The following is a 19935-nucleotide window of genomic DNA, read 5'->3' as shown; positions in this document are numbered from 1 at the left end:
GTGTCTCCCTGGGGCTCAGAGCTCAACCCCTGGCAGAGCGGTTGCCCCTTTGGGAGCGACGCAGCCGGCAGGGATTGGCACGACAAGCAGACACAGGCGTATCTTGTTAATCAAGTCCCGGTTCTGGAGGGCAGATTACAATTTTCTTCGATCTGGAGCCATTTGTTTCCAATATTTCCACTCGCTCCTCCTCAAGTCTCTGTTCTTCGTTAGATAAACATCCTTGTTTTCACTCTGTCTCCCCAAACCTACGCGTTGTGTGTCCAGCGGAGCGGGGAGCTGAGCTGGAACTGGGAAGCTGTGAATTCTAGGAGCGTCCGGTGGAGCCGAGGCTCGGGAGTGTCGTGTCCTGACTGTGTAGGAGCTTCTGGAAAGAATCCCACTGACGTCGCAAATCGCTTCACATTACGGCCTCCCAGACCACTGGTTTCTCGCTGCAGCTCTCAGATCACAGCATGCGGCTTCTGGACCCTTCGGGCACTGAACTCCGGCCATGTCTACGCTAGCACTCGGCAAAACTTTTGTCACTCAGGGGTGTAAAAAAACCCAATGTCCTGAGCGACATAAGTTTTGCCGACATTAACGCTCGTGTGCGCAGCACTGTGTCGGTGGCAGATGCTCCCCGGCGACGTAGCTACCGCCGCTCGTTGAGCTGGTTTTCTGATGTTACCAGGAGAGCTCTCTCCCCTCGGCATAACGCAGCTACGCGAGTGTTAAGCATAGACGTGGCCTCAGTCGCTACTAAACCCCCTGAACCTGCACTGGATAATGTGACGGTGCTGCCCAGGGGAGCCAGCTGAGGTCACTCGATTAGGCTGAACTGCAAACAAAACGGGGCAGACAAACCCCAGCAGCTGGTGGTTATTCCAATACTTAGATTTACCAACCAGCACAGAACAGCCTCTGTAGCACCTCACTGGTCACTCAGAAGTCCAAACCACGCAGTTCCCTTCAAGTGCCCAGCCTCAGGCCTCCGTCCAGACACACCTGTCAGATATGATGATGATTCCTGAAAATCTGATCTCATCATATAAAAGAAAAGGTTCTTCCAATCCCAAAGGATCAGCCACATACCCAGGTCCAGTTATAACTTAGATCTTACCCAAAATACACGCCACAGCCAATTCTTATTAACTCAACTAAAATTTATTAAAAAGGAAAAGAGAGAGAGAGTTGGTTAAAAGATCAATATACAGACAGACTTGAATTCAATTCTTGAGGTTCAGATACATGGCAGAGGTGAGTTTGTAGTTGCCAAAAGTCCTTTCAGAAATAGTTCATAGTCCAATGTCCATATTCAGGGTGGCTCCAGTCAGTGACTGGGGATCTCAATCCTTGTGGCTTAAGGTTTCCCCCTCTTGAAACCCAAAGCAGATCTGAGATGAAGTAGGATCATGTCCCAGGCTTCTTATACATTTCCAGCAGACTCTTGGCCTGAGAAAACAATAGGCTTAACTCTCTGGAACATCCTGGCAATTAGCACAGGGTAATTTATCCATTAAACAGTTCGGATACAGGTTACCACAACCTTCCCAGAGACACAGAGACAATACTACTATTTCACTCAAGTATCATCATAAATGTTAATATTCCTTTTTTGATCTTTGAATTAAAACTATAGCAATAGACAAGACTTGTTTGCTGACATCACAAGACCTGAGCAAACATCTCCCCTTGAGATCTCTAACAATGCCGACTTGCATTTCAAAGCTCTGTTCATTTACAGATCTTCCTAACCAGTCCTTGAGGTTCACCCCTGGGTCAGGTCAGTCTGGGAGCTCATTAACTCTTTCAAGGAGATATTAGATCAGACTCATAAGGTCACAGCAGCCTCTGATGTTTTCACGTGTAGCCGGCCTGATCCCCAGAGCTAACCGTGAGTGGGGGGTGACACGGGGGGAGCATCTCAAACATCCCAGGGGGCTGGCCAGGGGCAGGACATTAGCCCTGCAGGGCAGGGGTGGGTGTGGCAGTGACATCACAAGGGCCTTTTGCAGCACCGCGGCTGATTGGTCAAAGGAGATCGGGAGGCCGCGACCTCACAGTGACAATGGCCAGGCAGGACAGGCTGCAGGGCAGGGACGGTCTCCGAGACCCCCGGGGCTTTGCTGCAGCCAGGCTCCTTCCCGGGGTCTCCCCCGGGGACTGAGGGGGGGGTTTCAGGTTCAGGGACGTGAGCGCGAGGCCGGAGGAGCCTCTTCGGAGTTTCCCCCTGTCCCAGGACTGGTGTAGCCTGAACACAGACGTCCCTGCTGAGACGCTCAGAGCCTCAGAGCGGTTTGGAACCTGCGCAGCCTGAGCCATCTGGTGCCGGCCAAATTCTAGGCCTGGAAAACACTAGGTGGCCTTTGTCCCTTAGAGTCACTGGGGACATTGGGGTTTGTGTCTCTCGGTTTCCCTTTTCCCTGCTTCCCTCCCTCCACGGGCGAGGCGGGGGCTGCGTCGTGGGAGGCCCTCACAAAGCGATGGGACAGGGAGAGTGCTCTGACGGTGATCCCCACGGGCGATCCGGGCCCTCCCTTGGGCAGGGGGTGAGACCCCTCAGCCTCCCGCCCCGCAGAGTCTCACCGCTGACGGGCTGAGCTGGAGGGCTAGTGACAGGGAGGAGACTCAGCACTTTGCTCTCTTTTAAGACCCAGCAAATAAGCCACAACCAATCATCTGCTTGATTAATTGTGCTGCTCCTCTCCATTAATTGTCTCTGAGCCATTCCTGGTTCTCCCTAATGTTTTAGTTCCTCTAAAACATTTGCGGAATCATTACTATGAACACAGTCGGTCCCAGGTTTCAGAGTGGTAGGCGTGTTAGAGACTAACATGTATTTGGGCATAAGCTTTTGTGGGCTAGAACCCACTTCCTCAGATGCATGGAGTGGAAAATACAGGAGCAGGTATAAATACATGAAAAGATGGGCGTCGCCTTACCAAGGGTGAGGTCAGTCTAGAGAGACAATTCAATTAACAGCAGGATACCAAGGGAGGGAAAATTACTTTTGTAGTGGTAATGAGAGTGGCCCATTGCCATCAGTTGACAAGAAGGTCTGTAGCTCATTTGAGACCACTTTATTCTGATCATTCAGTGTATGAAATTCAAGACTAAGGGTTAGTTTGAAAGTCAGGACTCCTGGGTCCTATTCCTAACTCTGCCCCTGTCTGGCTGTGTGACGGAAAAGAAATCCCTGCACCTTTCTCAGCATTAGTTTTTCCCCTCTGTCAATTAGGGTAACAATCCTCTCAGACCTTTGGGGAGGTGTGACGATCCGTTTGAGTGTCACTCGTAGCCGGGTATAATATGAGGTGTCCTATCATGGTGAGTCATGGCAGATTGTGACGTAATGCAGTAGAACCCCATTTATCCAACCCTCCATTATCCGGCTCTTCATATTAACCAAACAGCCAGCGCCCCCAGGCTCAGAAGCAGGCGATTTCTCCTGTGGCCGCTAGATGATGCTACAGCTTCGCACTTTCCCATTCTCCGGATTATCCACATTTTTGATTATTTGATCAGGCCCCGGTCCCAATTGGATGTGATAAATGGGGTTCTGCTATATAATAGCTGAAATATTCTACTTTATTTGTAGTTTATTATAATTAAATCATTAAGAGGAGCAGCAACGCCTCATCCAACAAATAACGACCCTCTGTGACGGGGTGAACATGCCCCGCACTGCACAGGGAAGGGTTAACGCCACACTGTGGAAGCCACAGCCCTCCCCTGTTAGTGGCAAATTCCTAGCGTTTGTGTTTGTATTGTGTATATCATTGTGATTCATTGTACTTGTGTGGAATCCATTTTGTGACCCAACATGGAGCATTTGGTCACGTGACTGGAAGGGCAGTTGGAGTGCTTCCCGCCCTTTTTAACGGTCAGTCGTGGCGCCAGTGGTAAACACCAGATTTCCCCGGGGAAAGCACCGAAAACAGGAAAACAGGCGGGTGCGGGGGGCTGTTTTCTGCTTTACTGTGCTGATTCCAGCTGGGTGGGATTACCAATATCGCTGGGATTCAAGCCCAAGCTTATTGTTTGGCGGCTGCTTTTTCAAAGTGCTCTAAAAGCCACCCGGCGACTCAGGTAGTCGGGAACTGTGGTGCCTCATTGGGGTCTGAGGGAGGATTAGTGGTGCAGTTTTGGCACCATTTGGTCCCGGGGTTTTCAAGAGACAATAATCCCTCTTCTCTGGCCTGTGCTATTCAGGAGGGCCAAGGAGACGATCAGGACAGACCCTCTTAGCTCTACAAACGAAGAATGACTGCAGCGGGGTTAAATGTCTGTAGTGTTTGTGGCTTCCATTGTTCCCTGCCAAGAATAGAGGGGAATATGAGTGGTTATTTCTCTCCCCTTCCACCCCCCACTCAATTCCACACACCCTGGCTGTTGGGAACCAGGACATAGGCAGTCTGGCCTACTGGTCAGAGCAGGAGTCAGGTCTAGTGGGCAGAGCAGGCACCCAGGTCAGGGAACAAAAGTGGGGTCAGAACCAGAGCCAGCGGCCACGTTCTCGAGCCAGCATCAGAACAGGAATCAAAGCCGAGGATCAGAGCCGGGGTCAGATACCAAATGCCAGAGCCAAGGGTCAAGCCGGAATCCGAGTCAGAAGTCGGAGCTGGGGGTCGGAGCCAGGACTGGTAGCTGAGGGCCAGGAGTGAGCAGGAACCGGAGAAGGGGCCAGGACCAGGCTGGAAGCAGGAGCCAGGGGGAGCTAGGGCCGAGGCAGGAGCCAGGAACGGAGCAGGGATCAGGACAGGATTGGATGTGGGTTGCCGGACGCAGGCAAGAGCAGGGTCTGCAGAGCAGGGAGTTATTATTACCTTCCAGCATTGGAGTGAGGGACTTGAGCTCAGATTCTGAACTCTCATTCCCCTGCTCCTTCACACATTAACATTCATAGGGGCATTCATTTGTTTCTGAATCATAGCACATAGTTCTAGTTGTCGCTAAATATTTATACTTGCTGCTCCTGGCTCCTAAATCAATAGCCTAAGACTTACCATATTGGCTCAGGCCATTGATCCGTGGCCTGGTATCCTGTCTCTGGCAGTGACTAGTCCTTGATGTTTCAGAAGGTAAAAGGAGAGAGGCAGGGAGAGCAAGATCTTTCTAGGTCTAATGCATGAAGTGATTTTCTATAAATAGTCTGAATTTGGATCAAGTGCTTGTGGTCAGAGACCTTGTGTTAATGTGTGTGTAAAACATTATGCATTCTTGTGACATTAAATAAGTAATAAATACTTGGCAATTAGTATTGCCTAACTGTGGAGGGGCGATAGATGGGACGCATATTCCTATTCTGCCCCCCCCCCCCCCACCTGGCATCAGAGTACGTTAATCGTAAGGTTACCTGGCTTACGTAGCGGGTGCGAGCCAGTCAGGTGGCCACAGGCCTTGGGTGCTCTGATAGGACTTCCCGTGGGGCCTGACCCCCCAGGACTAGCGAGATGCTGCTTCCCCAGGCTCCCTTGGTGGGGACGAGGGAGCGTCAGAGACCCAGGTCCTAGATCCTTACACCAGTGTGTTCTTGGTGCCCGCCCCCCGAACTCCACCTCTGCACTGGCAGATGAAATTCAGTGTTGAAAACCACAAAGCATTGCCCGTTGGAGGGGAAAGATTGAATTACTCGTACACCTTACAGGGCTCTAAATTAACTGTATCCATTAAGGACGGGACCGTGGCGTCGTTGCAGACTGAGCAGTGGGCAGCAGTGGCTGGAAAAGCAAAGGAGATGCTGGGATGCGCACGAATGCACAGGCGCAGGAACTAGGGGTGCAGCTGCACCCCCGGGGTTCACTGTGAAAAGTTTGCTGGTGCTGTTAGGAGGAAGCTGGCGTTATTCTGTGACTCCTGTGCTGCTCCCGTGTGGTGTGAGCGGGAATTGCACTGTCTGACATTCCTTTTGGACACGCACACGGTTAAAGTTTCCGTAGCTGCCTTTCAGCCCCCCCTATAAAAAGTGTTCCAGGGCCACTGCCAGAATGGGATGGAGAATATCACCGAAAGCAAACACAAGGCCTTAGCTGCTCCGCCTCCCCCGGGTGCCGTCTGCAGGGCTAGTCGGCCCCTCTCAGACAGGACATTGCAGAACTGGCGGTGAGTGACCAAGGGCCTGGAAACACGCTCCTAGGAGCGGAGATTGAAAGGACGGGATTGTGACATTCGAAAGGAGATGACTAAGAGCGGGCGAGGCAGACGTCTAGAATACACTGAATGGTACAGAAAGTAGATGGGAAGCTTTTGTGCATCTCAGCAACTCTGGTCTTCCTAGCAGCTTCCTCAGGCCGAGTCCTTGTCCCACTGTCTCGCAAAGCACAGACATGACTAGACAGGATAGTTCATGCCAGGCAATAGGATAAATGGCCCCAGATGTGCTTCTGCCCCAGGGAGTGCAGCATATGGGATGGTCTGAGTTGTGGCACTGGAGAGAATCACGCGCCTGTCGGTTCGTATCTTGGGACTGGCGATAGCAACTCGTTGGGGAGGGAACTGAGAGTGCACGGGAAGCCCCAGCCCCTTTCACAGCCTTTCCTGCGTAGCACCGGGGCTCCCCTGTGGGCAGCGCTTGCCAGAGTATTCCTGCAGTCGTGGGGTGAGCCGCGGCATCCCAGGAGTGGGGAACGGTCCTGTTAGCGTTCAAAGGGGAAATTGCCGGTTTCAGGAGAAGTCTCCTCCATCCCTGGTGTAGGACGGGAAGGGACGGCCTGGGTCACTGAGCCAGTCTGCTGCTGCTGCAGGCAACCCCGTCATGGAACGAGTGAGCAGGGAAGCTGCCCCGCACCCCCCCCCCCCCTTGCAGGCAAGGCCACCTGGAACGCTGGGGCTTTAGGGGCTGTCGGGCCCTGGGCTAAGGGGGCCCTGGGGCCCTGGCCTGCAGCTCTAAAGCCTCTTTCGGAATGCGGCCCTGAGTCCTCCGGCCCGTGGAGGAGCAGGGGCAGCCGTGCAGCCAGTGGCCGGAAAGAAGTGGCGCTTTCCCCTTCAAAGCCGACTGGAGAGAAGCAGCGCTTTGAAGGGGAAAGTGGTGCTTCTCTCCGGCCACTGGCTGTGCAGCTGCCCCTGCTCCTCCGGAGTCCTCCGGCCCGTGCTCGCAGGGCCGCATTCCGAAAGGGGCTTTAGAGCTGCAGACCAGGGCCCTGGGACCTCCCTTAGCCCAGGGCCCTGCAGTCCCTAAAGCCCCTGCGTTCTGGGTGGCCCTGCCCGGGGGAGAGGGGAAGGGCAGCTCCCAGAATCATGGCCGTGGGGATGGTGCTGCACTGTGCAGAGTCACCTGCACACCCCCTGCACAAAACAGGAGCTGCCCCAGGTAAGAGCTCTGTACCTCCTGCCTGCCCCAGCCCTGAGCCCCCTCCCGCACCCTAACTCCCAGACCCCACATTCCACCCTGAGCCCCCTCCCGCACCCTACCCCTAATCCAGACCTTCGAATCGCTGTATCGCAAAGTCTTAAACCAAGATTTTCAGAAATAATGAAGCATATTCAATCACATTGCTCTCACTAAAAATATTAATAATTGTTTTTTGTGAGAGCAAAAAGGTTTTTCGTACTGTTAATAAATAACACTTTTTAAAAAATATTGTTTTTCATCTTTATCTCATCCTTTTTTAATTTCTATTTTTTGTATGTTTTATAATGTACATAATATATTAGTGTAGTAGTACATGTATATATAATTTATACATATATTGGGGGTGCGTGCTCAAAATTTTTTTACTGGTAGGGGTGCACGATCAATAAAGTTTGGAGACCACTGCTCTAGAGGCTTGAAGTAAAACAGCACGAATAGCTTGACATCAAAACTGAAAAATAATTGGGAGCTCTGATGTATATTCGCTCATGCTACAAATAGGTTCTGTTTCCTATAGCTGGCGAGAGGGAATTGCCAGAGAACAACACACAAGATAGGGGGAGGGATAGCTCAATGGTTTAAGCATTGGCCTGTTAAACCCAGGGTTGTGAGTTCAATCCTTGAGGGGGCCACTTAGGGATCTGGGGCAAAAATTGGTCCTGCTAGTGAAGGCAGGGGGCTGGACTTGATGACCTTTCAAGGTCCCTTCCAGTTCTAGGAGATTGGTATATCTCCAATTATTACCTTCCAGCATTGGAGTGAGGGACTCTGCACTTGATGACCTTTCAAGGTCCCTTCCGGTTCTAGGAGATTGGTATATCTCCAATTATTACCTTCCAGCATTGGAGTGAGGGACTTGAGCTCAGATTCTGAACTCTCATTCCCCTGCTCCTTCACACATTAACATTCATAGGGGCATTCATTTGTTTCTGAATCATAGCACATAGTTCTAGTTGTCGCTAAATATTTATACTTGCTGCTCCTGGCTCCTAAATCAATAGCCTAAGACTTACCATATTGGCTCAGGCCATTGATCCGTGGCCTGGTATCCTGTCTCTGGCAGTGACTAGTCCTTGATGTTTCAGAAGGTAAAAGGAGAGAGGCAGGGAGAGCAAGATCTTTCTAGGTCTAATGCATGAAGTGATTTTCTATAAATAGTCTGAATTTGGATCAAGTGCTTGTGGTCAGAGACCTTGTGTTAATGTGTGTGTAAAACATTATGCATTCTTGTGACATTAAATAAGTAATAAATACTTGGCAATTACTAGAGCTAATTTTAAGGGAAATAATTAATCAAAATATCCCCGTTATCCCTGTGGTGAGTCAGGATTGTGGCTGGAAAAGGTTTGTATTGCCTGAATGTGGAGGGCTCTTTGCTCTTGCCACTGGATGTTGGACTCCAGCACTTACCTGCATGCTTGGCAGTGCGCTAAACCAAGACAACATGGCTCCAGAGTCTTTTTAAACTGCCAAAGTGCTCTCTCCTGCCTCAACAGAGAATCTGCTGTTAACCTGGTGAGGAGTGGCTCCTACACCCGGCAGCCATGGAGGGATGAGCCAAAGGGAAACAAAGCCCCCCAGACTGGTGCACCTTCCACCTACGTATCTACCTACCTGAAAAGGTACCACCTGTAACATTTACAATAAGTTGCTTACAGAGCAAAACTGAAGTTCTTAACATGCCATTCAGGCTTTTGAGTGGCTGCTTTCTTTCTAATTGCTGCATTAGTGTGGCTGGCCTTGGTGTCCTCATTGCTTTCCCGCACCCAGCAGCAAACATCAGGGCCTGCTTAGCTTTTTCATTACAAACCCTGTCGTCTGCGACTTAGATTTTCATGGGTTTTAAAATATTGGGCTAAACTTTAAAAATTGCATTCACATAATTCAGATGCAAACTTTTTCAACAAATTATATTGGTGTAATTGTGTTAGATCGCTAAAAGCAAAATTCCTTGTAAGCCGAGGGTGCAGTAACAGAATTGTAAAATGCAGTCTTGTGGGGGCCCTAAACAGGTCTGGGAGTCCATTTCTAATGGTGTTGCATATTACTGCACAACTTTGGATAACAAAATATCCAAAAATAACTTGGAGCATTCCTGTTTCTCTTCTCTCCTATCTGTGCTGCTTCTCTTAAGTCCAAGGCCAGCAGCTTGAGCAGAAAATGAGTGCTCCAGAGTTCACGAGCATTAACAGCCAGACTTGTGAGGAATGTGACTGGTATCCAAAATCAGCCAACATAGTCCATTTCTTCTGGCAGCAGGAAAATAGCTTTTGTGCAGGTGCATGTGCCACTCTACATAGACAACTGCTGCTTGCTGATGGGATGGGGTGGCAGAGTCAGGAAAGAAATTTGCTCCGCATACAGCTTTTCCCAATTGGCCCTGTCCATTATCAGTTTGGAAGGGAGAGGTTCACCTGGTATTGGCTGCTCCTGGACTGAGTGAACCAGGGGCCTTTATGACAAACGTTATATTCTAGACTCAATTGAGAGAGGGAGGAAACTTGCTACTAGTGAAGGGGGATGGTGAAATTTTCACCCCTGAACTTGCCTGGTGAAATGATAGGCTCACTCACAAGTGTGTTGCTTAAGACTTCAGTCTGTAAAACCATCACCGATTAGTGCAAGGGAAGTAAAGTCTACAATTTTAGATGATAGGTTTCATTTTAGATGAGGCTTTTTTCAAGTGCTAGACCCTCAAACTGAATAATTTGTCCTTAATGTGGCGTAACTCTGAATATATGGGGTGAGGGAGAGTCTTGTGAATGTTACCATATTACTTGTGTTCTAGTGTTTAGGGGATGATAGCAAAGCTCAGCCTTTTCATAGGATATGGCTATCTAGCTGCTGACTAAATGAAGTTGTTCATACAAAAGGGGAAGCAGCTGGATATTTTCAAAGCAGGAGACCTTTCTTGTGAGGCAGTGTTCCATTCCAATGAATTTACATCTGTCCTGGGATCTGATGCTGCCAGCCAGCGGTGTGTGCTTCTCTCTCACTTGACAGACAGACAGGTGGCAGCTGGTTGCAAGACTTTCACCTCTGCTGCCAGATTGTCTCTTAGACATAACATAGATGCTGTCACTTTAGCTGACGTGGTTCAGGTCAGTAACATTACTGAACAACCTCAGTTCTGCTGGGATTTTAAAACTTTCTTGCTTTGTGACTCAGCTAATCCAAAATCAGATTTACAAGGAATATTTACCCAACCTGCCCCATGGTGCCATGATTAAACTTGGAGGCATTAGCTGAAGTTTTGGCTGGTACGAGAGGAGAGGCGGGATCAGGAGGGTTGCCGGAGAAGAGGGGCAGGGGAAGGGGGAGGGGCAGGAGGACACGGCTGGGGGAGGGTACCAGGGGGGAGGTGCAGGGGAAGGGGGAGGTGCAGGAGGACAGGGCTGGGGGAGGGTACGAGGGGGGAGGTGCGGGGGAAGGGAGGGTACAAGGGGAAGGGGTGCGGCGAAGGAGCGATGGGGGGAGGTACAAGTGGAGGGGCTGGGAGCAGGATGGGGGGTGCAAGGGCTGAGGGGGGCAGGCGCTGAGAGCTGCTTCCTGTCACGGGGTCCCTGGGTGCTGCTCTGGAGCTGCTCCCCACCAAGCCAGTCGGGACTCTGGGGAGCCTCCTCTCCCTCGGAGCAGCCTGGCTGCAGGGCAAGAAGCTCCCACAGCTTCACCTCCTGGGTCTCTCCTTGGAGCATTCAGCCTCCTCTGCCCCTCCGTGCGCTTCCCCCAGCGAGTCCGGCCCGGCGGGGTCCTGGGGAAGCCACAGGGTCCTGCACCCCCACTGCGCAGTCAGACGTGACTCTCAGCCAGCCAGTAACACAGAGGTTTATTCGATGACAGGAACAGGCTCTAAAACAGAGCTTGTAGGTACCGCGAACCGGACCCCTCGGCCGGGTCCATTCTGGGGGGCAGTGAGCCAGACCCCCACGTCTGCCCTCACTCCCCGTCCCCAGGCAGCTCCAGACTGAAACCCCTCCAGCCCCTCCTCTGCTCAGCCCCTTTCCCGGGCCAGGAGGTCACCTGACCCCTTTGTCTCCAACACCTTCAGCTGGCACCTTTGCAGAGGAGGGGTCCAGGCCGTCAGTTGCTAGGAGACAGAGTGTCAGGCATTTAGGTGCACTGGCCCCTTCCTCTGCAGCAACCACACCCCCCATCCCCCCACCTAGATATTAAGAACTGCAGAGGGGAAACTGAGGCACCAACACAGGATTCAGAGAAAACATTAAGAACATTCCCAGTTCGTCACATCTCTCCCCCTTCGAGACCGAACTGAGCGAGGTCACTTCAGCCAGTGACCTGGGGAAGTTCGAACCTACCCACGTTCCCAGGGATGCCCCAGCATCTCTCCCCTTCCTTGGGGTGAGTTACACCAGGACAGTCCAGTCTCCCGCCCTCCCTCAGGTCGGGGGAGCTTGATGGCACACACAGGCCGCGTGTGGGAAGGTTTATGCGGCCCCAACCCTTTTGCCAGCCCAGTACCCCTGGGGTTCAAGCTGGGATGGGGTCTTCTCCCAGCACCCTGGGCTGCGATTCGGGCTCCCTTGGTTAAGAGCCCCCATCTTGGCCTTGGCCAGCTCGGGGCTTGGGCAGCTGCTCCCCACCTTGTGGCCCAGATACAACCCCTCTGCCGCCCCCACCTTGCACTGTCCAGCTGTTACCGTCAGTCCCACCTCCTTGGGGCAGCCCAGCCCCCTCTTCACCTGGGACACCTGTTCCTCCCACATCTGGCTAAAGATGCCCATGTTATCAGTGTCTGCCAGGGCCACGTTCTCCATCCCCCTCAGCTTGTCTAGACTCTCCCCAGGCCTAGGCATGGGGTCGGCATCGGACACCGCGATGGCTTTAAGCTTCCGATGGTCCCCACAGAACCAGATCATCCCGTCTCCCTGGGGGACCAGCCCCATGGGTGAGGCCCGTGGGCTGTAAAACGACTGGATCCCATCTAAAGCCAGCAGGTCCCTGACCTCTCTCTGCAGGTTCTGGGCTGCTTTCCCAGGGACTCTGAACGGGGAACACCTGATGGGGAGATTGGCTCCCACCTCAGGGGAGAGATCCCCCAGGGGGTCTCCCCCCTTCTCCTCCCCTTCCAGGTCCAGGGGTCCCCTCACTCTCCTCCCATACAGCAGCTCGAGAGGGAAGAACCCTGTGGATTCCTGGGGCACCACCAGCTGCCTCCCGATTCCCCCCAGTTCTACTTCCCCTTGGGGAGCCCATTCCCGGGACAGGAATCCCTTCTCCCGCAGGACTCTGTCCCTGCCGCCTTCCCCAAGGGGGTTTGCAGCGCTGGGGCCAGCAAGTCCCCTCAGCTTCTCCAAGGAGGGGTCCTTCCGCAGCTCGGTCTGGGATTCAGCTGCTGGGCAGGGAGTGGGACCTGCCCCCTCTCGCTGGCTGGGCCTGGGGTCACAGCCCCCCTGAGCCCTGTCCCTGGTAGCTCCCTCCCTGCTGTGCAATTTGCCACGTCTGGACCAGGCAAACCTTGTTGGCAGCCGACCTGCCCTGCCTGGGTGTCCCCCCACTCAGCTGGGGTCTCAGCTCCCCCCGTGCTCAGCGCTGCCCTGGCTGTCCCCGTGGGGGCAGGCAGCGAGCTCCCTGCTCTGGTCACAGCCTCAGAGCCAGCGTGAGCCCCTCTCCGGTGTGCAGGGGGGCGGGGAGCATCTCTCCCTCCCCCTCAGCCCCCGGGGCTGGTTACAGGCAGGCAGGTATCCTGAGCCCTGCAGCCCCTCCCCCCTGCCAGCCGGATAATTTGCATTTTCACTGATCATTTCCATCCCAGCCAATTGGTTCCCTGGATCCAAATTCAAACCCTCGGCCGTTACCGGAGCAGGGCCTTGGGGATCCTGTCCCAAAGAGACACAGTCACCCCCCAACAGAGCCTCCCAGCCGATATCCTGGAGAACCCCAATGCCCAGCCAGCCCGACCCCTCCTGGGTCTGCACAGGGCTCCGGGCCATAGGCAGGGCGAGGGGCTTCACCCCGGGGACCTTCACCCAGGTCCCACAGCCCCTCAGCATCTGCGGCTGCACCACCCCAGTTCTCTCTGTCCCAGGGTCTCGCCACCCCAGGCAGGTCTCCCCACTGACCCTGGACAGCCCCCTACGTCTCTCCGCTCCACCATCGCCAGTCCAGGCTGCTGCTGCTTCTCCTGCAGCTTTTCCTCAGGCTCTTGCTCTCTCTCATGGTCCTCTGCTCCAATCCCATCCGTCTCCGATCCCCTGATGGGGAACCCGAGCGTGAAGACCCTCGTCTGGTTGGGGACCAGACTCTCGGGGATCCCTGGCTGCTGCTCCAGCTGCTCCCAGATCCTCTTGTAGCCCCATCTGGGTCAGGAATCTGCTCCTCAGAGCGGTTCTCCTCCTCCAGCGGCACGATTAACTGGGCCTTGGTGAACTTCCCCATGCGTAACCCTCTCTGTGTGCACAGGATCACAATGTCCTTCTCAAGGAGATGGTGACAGGCCAACACTGCACCGCTCCCAAGTGGCTCTGGACTCACAGGCCTGTGTGCTCTTGGCTCCCCCATGGTTTCCAGGAAGAACTCCTGGTGTGCCAGCCCTTCTCGTGGTCACCACCTCTCTGCCAGGGTCGAGCTGCAGACTCCTCCGCCCCTGGGACTGCTCCTGCAATCCCCAGGGGAACCCTGCTACTGCAAAATCCTTCTCTCTCCCAGGGTCGAGCGGCAGCTCCTCCGCCCCGGGACTGCTCCCTGCCGTCCTCAGGGGGACCCCGTTACTCCAACAGTCCTTCTCGCTGGTCACACACTCCCAGAGGTTAACCGCCCCCTGAAACCATCCCTCTCTGAGCCTTCAGCACGCCTGGTCCCCATTATCCCTCCTTTGTTTTACTGCTCCCCAGTCACTTACTGCAAGCAGCGCCATTCACGGGGTGCAGTACATCCCACCGCTGCCACCAGTTGTCACGGAGTCCCCGGGCGCTGCTCTGGAACTGCTCCCCACAAAGCCAGGCAGGACTCTGGGGAGCCTCCTCTCCCTTGGAGCAGCCTGGCTCCAGGGCAGGAAGCTCACACGGCTTCACCTCCTGGGTCTGGCCTTGGAGCATTCAGCCTCCCCTGCCCCTCCATGCGCTTCCCACAGCGAGTCCGTCTGGGGGGGTCCTGGGGAAGCCAGAGGGTCCTGCCCCCCCACTGCGCAGTCAGACGTGACTCTCAGCCACCCAGGGACACAGAGGTTTATTCAATGACAGGAACAGGGTCTAAAACAGAGCTTGTAGGTACCGCGAACTGGACCCCTCGGCCGGGTCCATTCTGGGGGGCACTGAGCCAGACCCCCACGTCTGCACTTCACTCCCCGTCCCCAGCCAGTCCCAGACTGAAACCCGCCCAGCCCCTCCTCTGCTCTGTTCCTTTCCCGGGCCAGGAGGTCACCTGACCTCTTTGTCTCCAACACCTTCAGCTGGCACCTTTGCAGAGGAGGGGCCCAGGCCGTCAGTTGCTAGGAGACAGAGTGTCAGGCATTTAGGTGCACTGGCCCCTTCCTCTGCAGCAACCACACACCCTTATCCCACCACCTAGATATTAAGAACTGCAGAGGGGAAACTGAGGCACCAACACAGGATTCAGAGAAAACATTAAGAACATCCCCAGTTCGCCACACTTCCCCAGCCCTGCGCAGGCAGAGCCGAGAGGACGGACACCGACTCCCAGGTGCCTGAGCCGCGGGGGTCCCCTGGCAGGGCAGTGTCCCCAGCTGCCCCTCCTGGAGCCGGGCTCTGACTCTCCCCACCCTGGCGCTGTGGGGGCCCGGGGCAGGCAGCACAGGATGGAGGCGGGGGAGGTGCACGGTGGGCTGGGTCCGGGGGCAGGAGGGGGCGTCTCCCTGGCAGCTCGGGCTGCCCAGCCACTCGCCCCATCAGCACGCGAGCCGGGATCCGCGCCCCCTGCCCAGCCCGGCAGTGCCCTGCCCAGCCCACCGTGGGGAGACTCAGAGCAGAGCAGTGGTGGCAGCAGGACCCCTCCTCCCTCCCTGCATCCCGGGCCCCGCTTCCCTCCCTCCCCGGCTCCTCACACACTCCGGGAGCCCCTCTCGCTGCGGGCTCGGCTCCAGCCAGGCGGGGGGAGAGGGGGTGGAGTGCCGCCCCTTGGAAAGTGCCGCCCCAAGCGCATGCTTGGCGCGCTGGTGCCTAGAGCCGGCCCTGGGTTAGAGGGGTCCATAATGGGCCCCTTCCCAGTGTGGGCCTGGGGCCACAGTGCCATTGGCACCATTGTAAACCCGGTACTGACGCCAACCCCCATACCTGCCGCCCCGGTGCTACTTTACTGCTACAGGAGACTTGGTGCAGGGACATAATTTCCCTACCAGCAAACAATGGTAAGTAAATAGTTGTTATTGTTACTGGTTTCAGGAATCCCATCTGTGTTAGGGTTACCCCGCCCCAACTCCGCCCCTTCCCCGCCCCCATTCCAACCCCTTCCCCAAAGTCCCTGCCCCAAGTCCACCCTCCCCCTGCCCCACTGGACCCCTTCCCCAAATCCCCGCCCCGGCCCTGCCTCCTCCCCTGGGTGCGCCACATTCCCCCTCCCAGCCACCTGAGACAGCCGCTTCCTCCCTGGACTCCAACTTTCCCGGCTCCCGCCGCTCTCCAGCCCGTGCGCCCCCGGCCGGGCGCTTCCCCCGCGCAGCAGCAGCTGGAGCGGGTGTTGTACTGAAAGTCCTGCACAGGGTCTTTTCAGGGGGATAAGGCAAAGCGCCACATTTATTGGTAATACGTGTATCAGATGCATATGATATATCACACTCACGCACACACACACTCACGCACACGCACACTCACGCACACTCACGCACACACACACTCACACACACACACTCACTCACGCACACACACACTCTCTCTCTCTCTCTCTCTGTCTTCTTCTTGTTACCAATTAGTTGCTCCCCTTAACTTCACTGGCCAGGTGAGTTAGATGGGGGAGGGGTGGAGCCAGGCTTCTGCCGATCCGGATCGATGCTCCGATGGTGACAAGACGAGACCCGGGCTCCTCTGCAAGACACCTCAAATTTATAGCAGCTTCCCTCTTATGCAAATCTGCACCAGATTCAAAATCTGTGTCTGTGTCCGTTGGTCCTGGGTGCTGCCTCCTTCTGGGTGCCGTCCCAACGCTGTGCAAAGCGGGTGCTTCCAAGAGAAGGTGCTGGCTTCTAACCCCCAAGGCCGTCAGTATGTCTGATCTTTAACGAGACCACTTGCCAAGCCTTTTATTGTTCTTGGGTCTGGCTCCCAGCCCGTCTGCAAGGGTTGCAGCTGTCTGGAGGTGCTGCCTTCCAAGCCTTTACTCATTCACACCTTGTTCATTCAACAGGGCAGTTGATTAGGAGTGGCAGGGGAGGGGGGAGGGGAGATCTTGTTTTACTCCAAGCAAAAAGACATTTTTCTTCTATCTTAGGGCTTGGCTACACTTACAAATTTGCAGCGCTGCAGCAGGGTATGAAAACACACCCTCTCCAGCGCTGCAAATTGCGGCGCTGCAAAGCGCCAGTGTAGTCAAAGCCCCAGCGCTGGGAGCGTGGCTCCCAGCGCTGTCCGTTATTCCCCACAGGGAGGTGGAGTACGGACAGCGCTGGGAGAGCTCTCTCCCAGCGCTGGCGCTTTGACTACACTTAGCGCTTCAAAGCGCTGCCGCGGCAGCGCTACCGCGGCAGCGCTTTGAAGTGCTAAGTGTAGCCACACTCTAATTCTATCCTTAGGGGCTATAACATTGTACCAGTGGTTCCCAAACAGGGGTTCGTGAAATGTTACAGGGGGTTCTCAGGAAAAAAACCCCTAATGGCGGCCGGAGCTGTCCCTAGGGACCCCGGGCAGCACAGGGCCAGCAGCCCAGAGCTCCTGGACTTCCAGGAACTAAGCAGATCAAAGCAGGCATATCTATCACTGAGGAGATTTAAACTTCAAGACTCCTTATAAGAAATGGAAAGGGGAGGTGGATATTTTTTGCTGTTTTTAAAATGAAATAGGCAGCTAGTGTTGTTTTTAAAATGATTATGAAGAACAAGTTTAAGCTTTGTTGCAACGTGTGTTGTTTGCCTGGACTGCTCAAGACCCGAATGCTTGTGTAGGAGGAACTCTTTGAGTTGGCTTCTTAAATCCCTTCCTGCTGTTTCACATCTGATGCTCCTTGATGAAACATAGGAGCCTTGTCTTGTAACAGGCTTATTCAAAGTGATACAAGCTACGAAAGTGGGATCTTGGAAGAATGTTGCTGTTTTCATAATGTCATAAAAATACTGTAATGATAAATAATTAATAATAAATAGGGTGTCATAAGCATGGCCTAAAAACAGATTTTATATTTCCCAGATCACTGCTTTTATAATTCATACTCAGGTAAAGGAGAAAATCCCTGGGAATATTCATTTTTAGGAGGGGGTTCGTGAGACTTGACAGTTTAGTGAAAGGGGTTCCCAGGTTGTTAAAGTTTGGGAACCGCGGCGTTATACCAAGGTTCAATTTGAAGTTTCTATATGAGGCTTTGATACAAAGTTTAATGAAAACAGAGGTCACGCGAGGGTAGACCCACTACAAGGCACAATGTAAAGTCATATGAAAATGATCTGAGATTTAGGGGGGGAGTTGCTTCGGGCCCCAGGCCTGCCCCCGAGCTGGGCATCCCAGCCCCAACGCGCTCCCACCTGCAAGGCTGCATCCCAGCCGCGGGCTCCCTCTCTGGCCGGGCTAGAGCAGAGAAGTGCTGCGTGCGTGGCCCGGGCCTTGCCCCCGGGCTCAGGGAGCCTCCACCCCGCTCCCAGCCGGACCCGGCGAGGCTGTGACAGCTCAGGCCACGCGGGTGGGGGTGCCTGGGCTCCCGCTGGGACCCTCCCCCCAGGCAGCGGCTCTGCAGGGAGGCAGCCCTGGCTGCATGGACCACTTTCGGGGGGGACTTCTTGCGCTGCTGGGGCAGAGGGGGGAGACTGAGGCTCTGCCAGAGCCGTGGGGGCTGCTCGGAGGAGGGAGAAGCAGCCGCTGGTCCCCCGCACCCACAGCTGGCTGCAGGGACGCCCCCGCTCCTAGCCATGGGGTGCGGGGTTGCAGCAGCACTGGGGGGGAGGCGGGGTTGCAATCCGCAGGCTGCAGCGAGCTGACACCCCAAGAGGAGAGAGGGGCAGTGGGTAGGGTTATCATACGTCCGTATTTTCTGGGCATTTTTATATATTTAAAAAAATCCTCCCTGATGGTGATTAACAACTAAAAAGCCGGACATGTCTGGGAAAATACGGACGTATGGTAACCCTAATCTGTGTTTCTATTATAGCACTTGCTGTGGTTTCTGTACTTTGATTTGTAATTAGGAGTTTTTCATTCTACCTTCTTTTCTTTTTCTTTTATTAGCACAAGTTTATTTTGTTGGGTCACATGACTTCCAGTATAACTGATTTCTGGTCCTGTTTTCAACAATTCCTTTGCATTTGATCCAGCAATGAGGATTGCCTTTTGCTGCATTTATCTTGGCTGTGAATCCAGCCCTTAGCATCCCATGTTCACAGTCCTTGCTTGTGTGTAGAAGTTGACTCACCATATTCACTATGTGTATTATATTGTGTCATCTCACGTCCTTCCCAAGGGCAAAAATCCTTTGCAGCAATGGAGGTTTGGGCTGATGAGCAGTGACTGAGGAACTTCTGGATGATCAAGTCCACATTCCCACATCTGTGTGCAAAACTCACCAAAATAAAAGCTGCCCTGACAATGGAGCAGATTGCGCTATGGGGACCTGCAACCCCAGGTTCTTACTGGTCAATCAGAGGTCTCTCTACTAAACCGAGGGGGGAGGGGTTTCTTTAATGCAAGTCGTGAGAACATATGGTTAAAGATCATGTCATGTTCAATGCTCTGTTAGTACCTCTGCAGTCACAGAACAACAAATGCTGCAGCGTTACTGGATTTCAGACTGTCTCCTCTTACAACTTCCCTAAGTTTCCATATGTAAGGAGTCCCCAGTGGGGGTGTTTTGGTTGCTAGCTCCCAGCACTAAAAAGGGGAGGGGTCAATGAGAAATCAGGACCCTGAGATTGACAGTCCCCAGGAACAATGGGGGGAGGCCAATGCTCCAGATCAGCCTAATTGACAGGGCGGGCCGGCTAATCAGGGAGCCAGGAGGCCAGGGGGGTCCCGTCCTCCCTGTGAGCTGGAATTGCCTGGGTCAGACCGAGCTAAGGAGGGAGCAGGACGCTGAGCTGAGCTGGGGAGCAGAGCTGGGCCAGAGCCAGAGGGGCCAGAAAATCAGCCCAGGAACCAGGTCAGTGCTGGGAGCAGAGTCCCAGAAGCAGCCCCTGCCCTGGGAGCAGAGCTGCAGCAGCCAGAGCCCAGGGTGGGGGGCAGAGCAGAGCCGAGCTAAGGAAGAGTGAAACTGGAGATGAGGCAGAGCGGTGGAGCCTGGTGCAGTGAGGGGGACCCCGGGCAGTGGGCCCAGCACAGGGAGATGCCCCCAGACTTGGGGGTGGGGAGGATCGTAACCCCAACAGGGCGGGGCAATGCTGGGAAGAAGGGTCCTGCCACCTGGAGCCTGAGAGCGCGTGGCCCCGGCCAGAGCGAGTGTGCGAGGCGCAGCCTCCCTGCAGCACAGCCAGGGCCTGGGACTCGTGGGGCACAGGC

The sequence above is a fragment of the Mauremys mutica genome, chromosome 1 (assembly GCF_020497125.1).
Source record: "Mauremys mutica isolate MM-2020 ecotype Southern chromosome 1, ASM2049712v1, whole genome shotgun sequence".
NCBI lineage: Eukaryota > Metazoa > Chordata > Testudines > Geoemydidae > Mauremys > Mauremys mutica.
The sequence above is the reverse complement of the archived record's forward strand: the minus strand, read 5'-3'. Positions refer to the sequence as shown.